This window comes from Hemiscyllium ocellatum, chromosome X, assembly GCF_020745735.1.
Source record: "Hemiscyllium ocellatum isolate sHemOce1 chromosome X, sHemOce1.pat.X.cur, whole genome shotgun sequence".
NCBI lineage: Eukaryota > Metazoa > Chordata > Chondrichthyes > Orectolobiformes > Hemiscylliidae > Hemiscyllium > Hemiscyllium ocellatum.
In genome coordinates this window covers 18,189,536-18,197,759 of record NC_083453.1, presented here as the reverse complement: position 1 = coordinate 18,197,759, position 8,224 = coordinate 18,189,536, and the positions used below count along the sequence as shown (strand labels likewise).

General features: G+C 44.7%; 1 long non-coding RNA gene across 1 annotated transcript in view; it reads left to right on the top strand.

Annotated features, from left to right (window-relative positions):
- The first annotated feature begins 1,437 nt into the window (after positions 1 to 1,437).
- The window catches only part of LOC132805811 (uncharacterized), a 43,538-nt gene continuing 36,751 nt past the window's right edge, over positions 1,438 to 8,224 (top strand). Inside the window, exons 1-2 of the long non-coding RNA XR_009640957.1 lie at positions 1,438 to 1,516; positions 1,652 to 1,806. This is a non-coding gene — a long non-coding RNA (uncharacterized LOC132805811). The remainder of the gene's footprint in view (positions 1,517 to 1,651; positions 1,807 to 8,224) is intronic.

Genomic DNA, 8,224 nt, shown 5'->3' with positions numbered 1-8,224 from the left:
TCCATGCTGATAAATTCCTACACTAATGGCTGGTAAACAAAATTATAATGCATAGAATTAAGGGAGATGTACTAGCATGGATAAAATCTGGTTAATGGACAGAAAACAGGGAGTATTGAGATAAATGGGTCATGTTCAGGTCAGTAGGCTGCAACTTTACAGATTACATGAGTTGAGGTGGGAGTTTGCGTTGTGTGGATGATGCAAAGGGAATATGGAGAGGTTAAATGAGCGGGAAAAATTTGGTAGATGAAAGACAATATGGAGAAATGTGAAATTATCCACTTTTGGGGGGAAAAACAGAAACGTGGGGGATTTTGAAAATAGTGAGAGGCTGGGAAGTGTTGTATTGAAGTGTTGTAGAACCAGATAACTGCCTCAGAATAGGGGTCAGACTGTTCGCACTGAAAAGAGGAGGAATTTTGTCACTGAAACGTTGGTGAATCACTGGAATTGGCTGCTTGAGGGCTGTGGAGGCTCAGTCATTGAGTATACTCAAGCCTCAGATCGATAGGTTTCTAAGCATTAAAAACATCAAGGGATAATAATAGTTGCAGGAAAATGGTGTTGAAATAAAAGATCAACTCTGACCTCATTGAGTGACTGAGCAAGCTCAAAGAGCTGAAGGGCCTACTCCAACAGTTATGCCTTTTGTTCACTTTTTCCTTGGGAGGCATTAATGAATCTCATTGTTTCAAACTTATGTGGAATACAAGAAGGACTGTCCTTAATTAGTAGGCCTGGGTCACAGTATCCCTGAGCATGGCAGTAGAGGACAAAATATCAGTCAAAGGGTCCTGATATTAACTGAAAATATGAGTGCGCATTGCACATGAAATATGTCAGCATCTAAAGATAGTTTAACAATATAAATGCCAGATTTGTATGACATATGTGTCTACAAATGTTTCTGGTCATAATGCCAAATGACTAAAAAATGCAAAGATTCACAGTAGGATGAGTCCTTTGAAATAGTAGGAAAACCTGAATGCAATCTGTAGCCTACCTAAACATGTAGCTAGATTCAAAGATTCTTCAAGTAAACGTCAAAATTACTGAAGTAGTTAATAGCTCTGTACGAACCCATTTGTGGAATAATGAATTCTCACTTAAAAGCTGTCCACTTTCAAAATGTTGAAGAGCTATTGACACAGGCAAAGAAGGTTTCTTGCTGTGATCAAATTTCTCACAAGCTGGATGGATTTGCTGTTTATTTTGGGAGCCTGCAGCCAGGGAGACTGGTGTTCAGCACATGCTGGGTAACTTCTGCCACTGATATTTTGTTGTTTTGATTTAGGCATCATACAGGGTTACACGCTGTACCAATCAGTATGAGAAAAAGCATGTGCGTTCAGTTATCTTTCCAATTACTTGTTGTTCTTGCAGTGCTAATTTATGCAGAGAATATTTCACAACTTAATAACTACCTCATGTTCGACAGCTTACATCTGTCTTGAGCCTTTCACGCATCCAAATGTCTTTCCGAATGGATTGGTGAGCACCAAGGAGAACAGAGGTGAGGGCCAAAGTTGCCAATCCTCCAGAAATTCCTCTCTGGGATTTAATGAGCAATTTCCTGAGCCCCATGACATTCAATCGAAGAGGGAAATTGTCCAGTTGTGAAACAGTTTATTCTCTGTTTTGTTTCCAGCTGTAGGATTGCTTGACCGGCTGGAACAGTTGGAGATGGGAAATTATGTGATGAGAACTCCTGGAATACTTGAAACCAGAACTGGCAAGTGTTGATCAGAGGAAGGCCTGGCAAATGAAGGCACTTGCAACATTCGAAGTGTTGGGTATTTCCAGGTGGGTCTAGAAGGAGCGAGGGTCAGAGGGATTCAGGAAGAGAAATACAAGACTTGGTGTGTGTGGTTTGCTTTTCCCTTTCCTTCCTTTTCAGCAACCAGTGTTATAGCAGCAACCGTCTGAACAGAAACACTTGCCCAACTCCCATGTCAAAATATCAGTGGGAAATGGAGAGTCACAGATCATTCTTTGATGCTGGAATTAAGGTACATGCACAGGGAGCTTACAATTCTTAGTGTTGCAATACATTACTCAGGGGTACTGGTCTTCCGGTTTAATGAAGATCCACACCGCCATGCACCGCTTGCTCAAGCTTCTCTTACTTTGCTGTTCTCTTCATAGTCTGTGAAAGCCAGTGACCTATACTAAAGAGTTAGAAACAACAAACAAGAGGATGTCACTAAAACCTGGACCTCTTTCATCTAGTTTCTGGACGTCTACCTTTCACATCGAAGTGGACAAATATTACTGATCAGTTGTCTCCATGGCACCTCTTCAATTGAAGAGCTTAAGCCTTCCCCAGAGATTTTCTTTGTTGTTCTCTTTATTGGTCTTCTTTAAAAATGCTACATAACAACTTGTTCTTCCCATGTGTGTCGCTTTCACTGGCTTTCCCACCTTCACTTGCACTAATCACTGTTACATTTCCACTTTCTCTTGTTAACTTTGATGAATCTAGGTACTAGCTGATGTGTGCTTGTTTTCTCTCTCTCTCCAACTGAATGTGCAAGTATAAACATGCGGGGAACAAATCTGTTGTCATATATACCCAGATACAGTGAAACGTGTTGTTTTGCATGCTACGCAAGTAGATTGGACCATACAAAGTGCATCAGAGTAGCAGAACACAGTTCAGGATATAGTGTTACAGCCATAGAGAAGGTGCAGAGAGACAGATCAGAATTAACATTTGAGACGTCTGTTCAAAAGACTGATAACAGCGGGGAAGAAGCTGTTCTTGAATCTATTCAAACTTCAGGTGGCATGGTCCCTCAGTGGTTCCTCACAGCACCAGGGACCTGGGTTTGATTCCAGTCTCGGGTGACTGTCTGTGTGGAGTTTGCACGTTCTCCCCGTGTCTGCGTAGGTTTCCTCTGCGTGCTCCAGTTTCCTCCCACAGTCCAAAGGTCTCCAGGTTAGGTGGATTGGCCATGCTAAATCACCCTGTAGTCTCCAGGGATGTGCAGCTAGGTGGATTAGCCATGGTTAAAGCATGGTTGATAGGGATGGATCTGGGTGGGATGCTCTTTTAAAGGTCCATGTGGACTCGATGGTCTGAATGGCCTTAGGGATTCTATGATTCTATCACTTGTACATCTTCTGCCCGATAGAAGAGAGTATAACCGGGGTGGGAGGGGTCTTTGGTTTTGCTTTTCCGAGGCAATGAGAAGTATAGATGGAGTCAATGGGTGTAGCATCATTAGCAATGAAAATCTGGGCCTGCTCATTTGACTTCAGATCAAGCACCTCTTATCACACAAGCTATAGGTGATGGGCTTGACCTTGCAGGTCAGCATTATGTCTCACTCATTTTCCCATGGCTGCCCTCAACTCAGCTTTCCAGAAGAACTCAAGATATAGGAGCAGGAGCAGACCATTCAGCCCGTGTGCCTGCTCCCCCATTCAAAACAATCCTGGGCTTCACTCCAAATATCCCCTGCACGTGATTCCCTGAGAAACCACAAATCTATCCCCAGCCAGAAATATGTTTGACAATGGAGCATCCACTAGCCTCTGAGCCACAGAATTCCAAAGGTTCACAACCCTTTTGAGTGAAGAACTCTCTCTTCATCTCAGCCCAAAATGATTGAAGCTACATTGCCATGTTCTCAATATCCCAGCTGGAGAAAACAACCTCTCAGTACCTATCCAGGCAAATCTCTTCAGAATCCTACCTGTTTCGGTGAGATCACCCCTCGTTAAACAGAATATAGACCCCATTTAGTCAGCCTCTTATCCTAGGACAACCCCCTCATCCCAGAGATTAATCCGTGGACTTTGTAAGATTATTGCTGAACTAAGGGTTCTTTTGTTGCACTTGGAACTGCAGAGACTGCCCACACTGAGCTTACATTTCCTCTTGATTGTTTTGAAATATCTTAAACCCAGCAGTCCAAACTGGATTTGAACCAAGGTCCAAGATGTGAAAAGACTGTGTATAAATGTTCCTGTTCTTTGCCCAACATTGATGGGACTGTGATTGGTACAACTGTTTCCAAACAGAAGCAGGCCTCACACTTTGGCATACAGGCTATGAGTTACTTGGACACTACCTGCAGTAAGTGTAGTATGCTTTGGACTAACATGTGGCTTTGCATCTATCATTCCCAAAGTGCTCCACCTCTCAGGTTTTTCTTATCAAATTTCAGTCGATGTAGAATTGATGAGAGATTGATATCTGTGTTCCTCTCATTCTGCCTGTTTGAGTATTAGTGACATTGCCTTGCCTCTATGGTCTGGAATACCCTCCCTACACCTCATCACTTCGTTACCTTACTTTCCTCCTTTTGCACTTTCTTTTAACCTTACCAATTTGACCAAGATTTTGGTCACCTTTTCCAGTATATTCTTGTGTCGTACAATTTGTTAACATTCCTGTGAGGAACCTTGGCATGTTTAAGTATGCTAAAGGTACTATACAAATATAAGCTATTGTTGGTTATTCAATAACTCCGTTACTATTGTGTCAGGATTGAAGAACACAAACCAAGTGGACCTTGGTCTGTCTTCATCTACTGGCTTCTCTGTTTCCCCCAAAGGATCTGGACTGAAAATCAGCACTCAGACCTCCATTGGAAAGAAAGGCAAATGTCATTTTAAAAAATATTTTAAAAACAATCCCCTTGTAAAAGGGGTCACGGGGGAAGAGGAGTTGTTAGACTCTTTCTCAGTGAATCCTGGACGTGCTCTCCCACCCCTCCCAGAAGCAAGAGCTTTCAATGTGTACCAAAAGTCAGCAGTTCGCGTGTGGAGCCATCTCCTTGGTACTAGATTGGTAAACTCCCTCTGATTGCAGGAACTAAGCTGTGGTTAGTGGTGCAAGTTCCAGGCAAGTACATACTGGTGGTTATGCCAGGAGAGTCCTGACCTTTGACAGACTCTCTGTCTATTCCACCATGCCCCCAGCCTGTGGATTCAATTAAAGATGGCCTCCTATTTCAAGGATCTCACTTTCCCCTCCCACATGGTCAACAATGTCCTCCACTTCCCACACCTCTGCCCTTGAATCCCACCCCTCCGACTGCAACAAGATTAGAACCCCACCTCCCCCACTAGTGCATTATCCTTTGCCATTTCCATCACCTACAATCAGACCCCCACCACCAGAGATATGTTTCCCTCCCCACTCCATTGGCAGTCCACAAACACCATTCCCTCCGCGACTCCCTCTTCAGATCCACACCCCCAACCAACCCACCCTCCATTCCCAGAGCCTTCCCTTGCTGCCGTGGGAGATGTGAAACCTGCGCCCACACCTCCCCCCTCACCTCTGTCCAAGGCCCTAAAGGATCCTTCCACATTTGGCAGTGATTTTCCTGCACATCCAAACACTTCATCTACTGTGCCCGTTGCTCTCGATGTGGTCTCCTCTACATTGGGGAGACAGGACACCAACTCGCGGAATGTTTCAGGGAACGTCTCTGGGACACACGGACCCAACAACCCCACTGCCCTGTGGCTGACCACTTCAACTCCCCCTTCCACTCCACCAAGGACCTGCAGGTCCTGGGCCTCCTCCACCGCTAAATCCTAGCCACCCTACACCTGGAGGAATAACGCCTCATCTTCCGCCTTGGGACCCTGCAACCATATGGGATCAATGTGGATTTCACCAGTTTCCTCATCTTCCCTCTTCCCCCCCCCCCCCCACCACCTCATCCCAGATCCAACCCTCTAACTTAGCACCGCCCTCTTGAACTGTCTTACCTGTCCATCTTACTTCCCACCTACCTGCTCCACCCTCCCCTCCAACCTATCAACATCACTCCCCCACCTGCATCTACCAACACCTAACCAGCTCCCTCACCCTCCCTCCTACTTACCTCTCAGCCCCCTCCACCTCCCCACCCTCCACAACATTCCTGATGAAGGGATTATGCTGAAAACGTCGATTGTCCTGCTCCTCGGATGCTGCCTGACCTCCCACACTTTTGGACTCAATAAAAGCTCAGCTAAGCACACTAGCATGGGACTGACTGCTGTAAATTTCAAGAATGTGAGGCCATTCACAAGTCACCAGATTTACATAGGGCTTCTGTTAAGTGGTTTCTTCATACTGAGTTCCTGAACAAGAGATTTAAATGGGCTGTCATAGGAAGATTTACAAATTGATTCTGCTCATCTGCAGTTTACAGAAACCCTTAAATTTCAGCATCAGACATCTTGACAAAATTGTGTATTCTATCAGGACGACATTACACAAACTGTGTGAAACTATTGTTGTTGAATCAGACTCCTAGTTACTCCTGGACCCAGGATTTTCCAGGACTCTGGGTATGATTTATGCACCAGTTAGTCACCCAGTGTAAAGGTTATTAATTTAAAAAAACTTCAAAGGGCAACACCTCTATAGCACATATCACTACCTCAGGATATTCCGAATCACTTTGCAGCCAATGACTGGTATCGGAAATGAGGCCACTGTTATTAAATAGGAAATGTGGCCCTGAAAATACACAGCAAATTTCCATAATATGATGATAATCAGAGCATTTTTTTAACGGTTTGTTGAGGACTAAATATTTGTGACAGGGGATAACTCCCCTGCTCATCCACAAAACACAGGTGTAGTGGTAATGTCACTGGACTGGTCAACTAAAGCCCCAGACTGGTATTCTGAGGTGTGATTCCAAATGCCATTGATGAAGGTGGCGACGTTTAAAAAGAATAAAGACTGGAATTAAAAGCTGACATAATGGTACTATGTATCACTGTTAATGGTGATAAAACCCCATCTGATTCACTTTTGTTTAATTGATTCATGAGATCTGGGCAGTGCTGGCTGGCCAGGATTTATTGCCCATCCCCTTGTGGTAGTGAGTTCCCTAATTGAACTACTGCAGCCAATATGCTATAGATAGGCCCACCATGCCCTTCGGGAGAGAGTTCAATCCTTTCGGAAAGGAAATCTGGTGTCCCTACCTAAATGCAACTCCAGAAATATGGTTGACTCTTAACTGCCCTCTAAAGTTACCTAAAAAAATCACTCAGTTGTACCAAACTATTCCAAAGGCTTAAAAAAAGGAACAAATCTGGATTGACCACCCTACCTCAACCTAACAACAATGACCAGTCCTGCAAAGTCCTCCTCACCAACATCTGAGGGCTTGTGTCACAATTGGAAGAGTTGTCTTACAGATGAGTCAAGCAACAGCCTGATGTTGTCATACTCAGAAAATAACACCTCCACAGAACATGCCCCAGGCACCACCATCACCATCCCTGGATATGTCCTGTCGCACAATGGTACACACTCGGGAGCGAGTTGCCCACTAAGTCCTCAACATTGATTTTGGACCCCATGAAGTCTCATGACAAGGAAACCTCTTGCTGATTATCACATCCCACAGCTCCCTCAGCTGATGAATCCATTCTCCTCTGTGTTGCACAGTGCTTGGAGGAAGCACTGAGAGTGGCAAGGGTGCAAAATATTCTCTGGGTGGGGAACTTCAATATCCAACACCAAGAGTGGCTGGCAGCAACATTACTGACCGAGGTGGTTGACTCTGAAGGGATATATCTGCCACACTGGGTCTGGGGCAGGTGGTGAGAGCCAAGAAGGAAAAGATTATTTTACCTCATCTTGACTAATTTATCTGCTGCAGATCCATCTATCCATGACAGTATCAGCAAGAGGGACCACTGCACAGTCCTTGTGGAGACCAAGTCCTGCCTTCACATTGAGGATTCCTTCCATCATACTGTGTGACACTATCATCTGCTAAATGAAACGATCTTTGAACAGGAACTGAAGACTGGGCATCCATGAGGCACTGCGGGCCATTAAGAGCAGCAGAACTGTACACCAGCACAACCTGTAACCTCATGGCCTGGCATATTACCCACTCACTCATTACCATCAAGCCAGGGGGTCAACCCTGGTACAATGGAGAGTGCGGGAGGGCATGACAGGAGCAGCACCAGGAATACCTGAAGATAAGATATCAACCTGGTGAAGTTACCAAACAGGACTATCTGCATGGCAAACAGCATAAGTAGCAAGTGATAGGCAGGGCTAAGCAATCCCACAACCAATGGATCAGATCCAAGCTGACAATCAATCCTGAATGGTGGTGGATAATTAAAACAATTAATAGGAGAGGGGAGAGGAGGAGGCTTCATACACATCTGAATCCCCAATGATTGGGGAGCCCAAAGCATCTGTGGAAAAGACCAGGCTAAATTATTTGCATCCGTT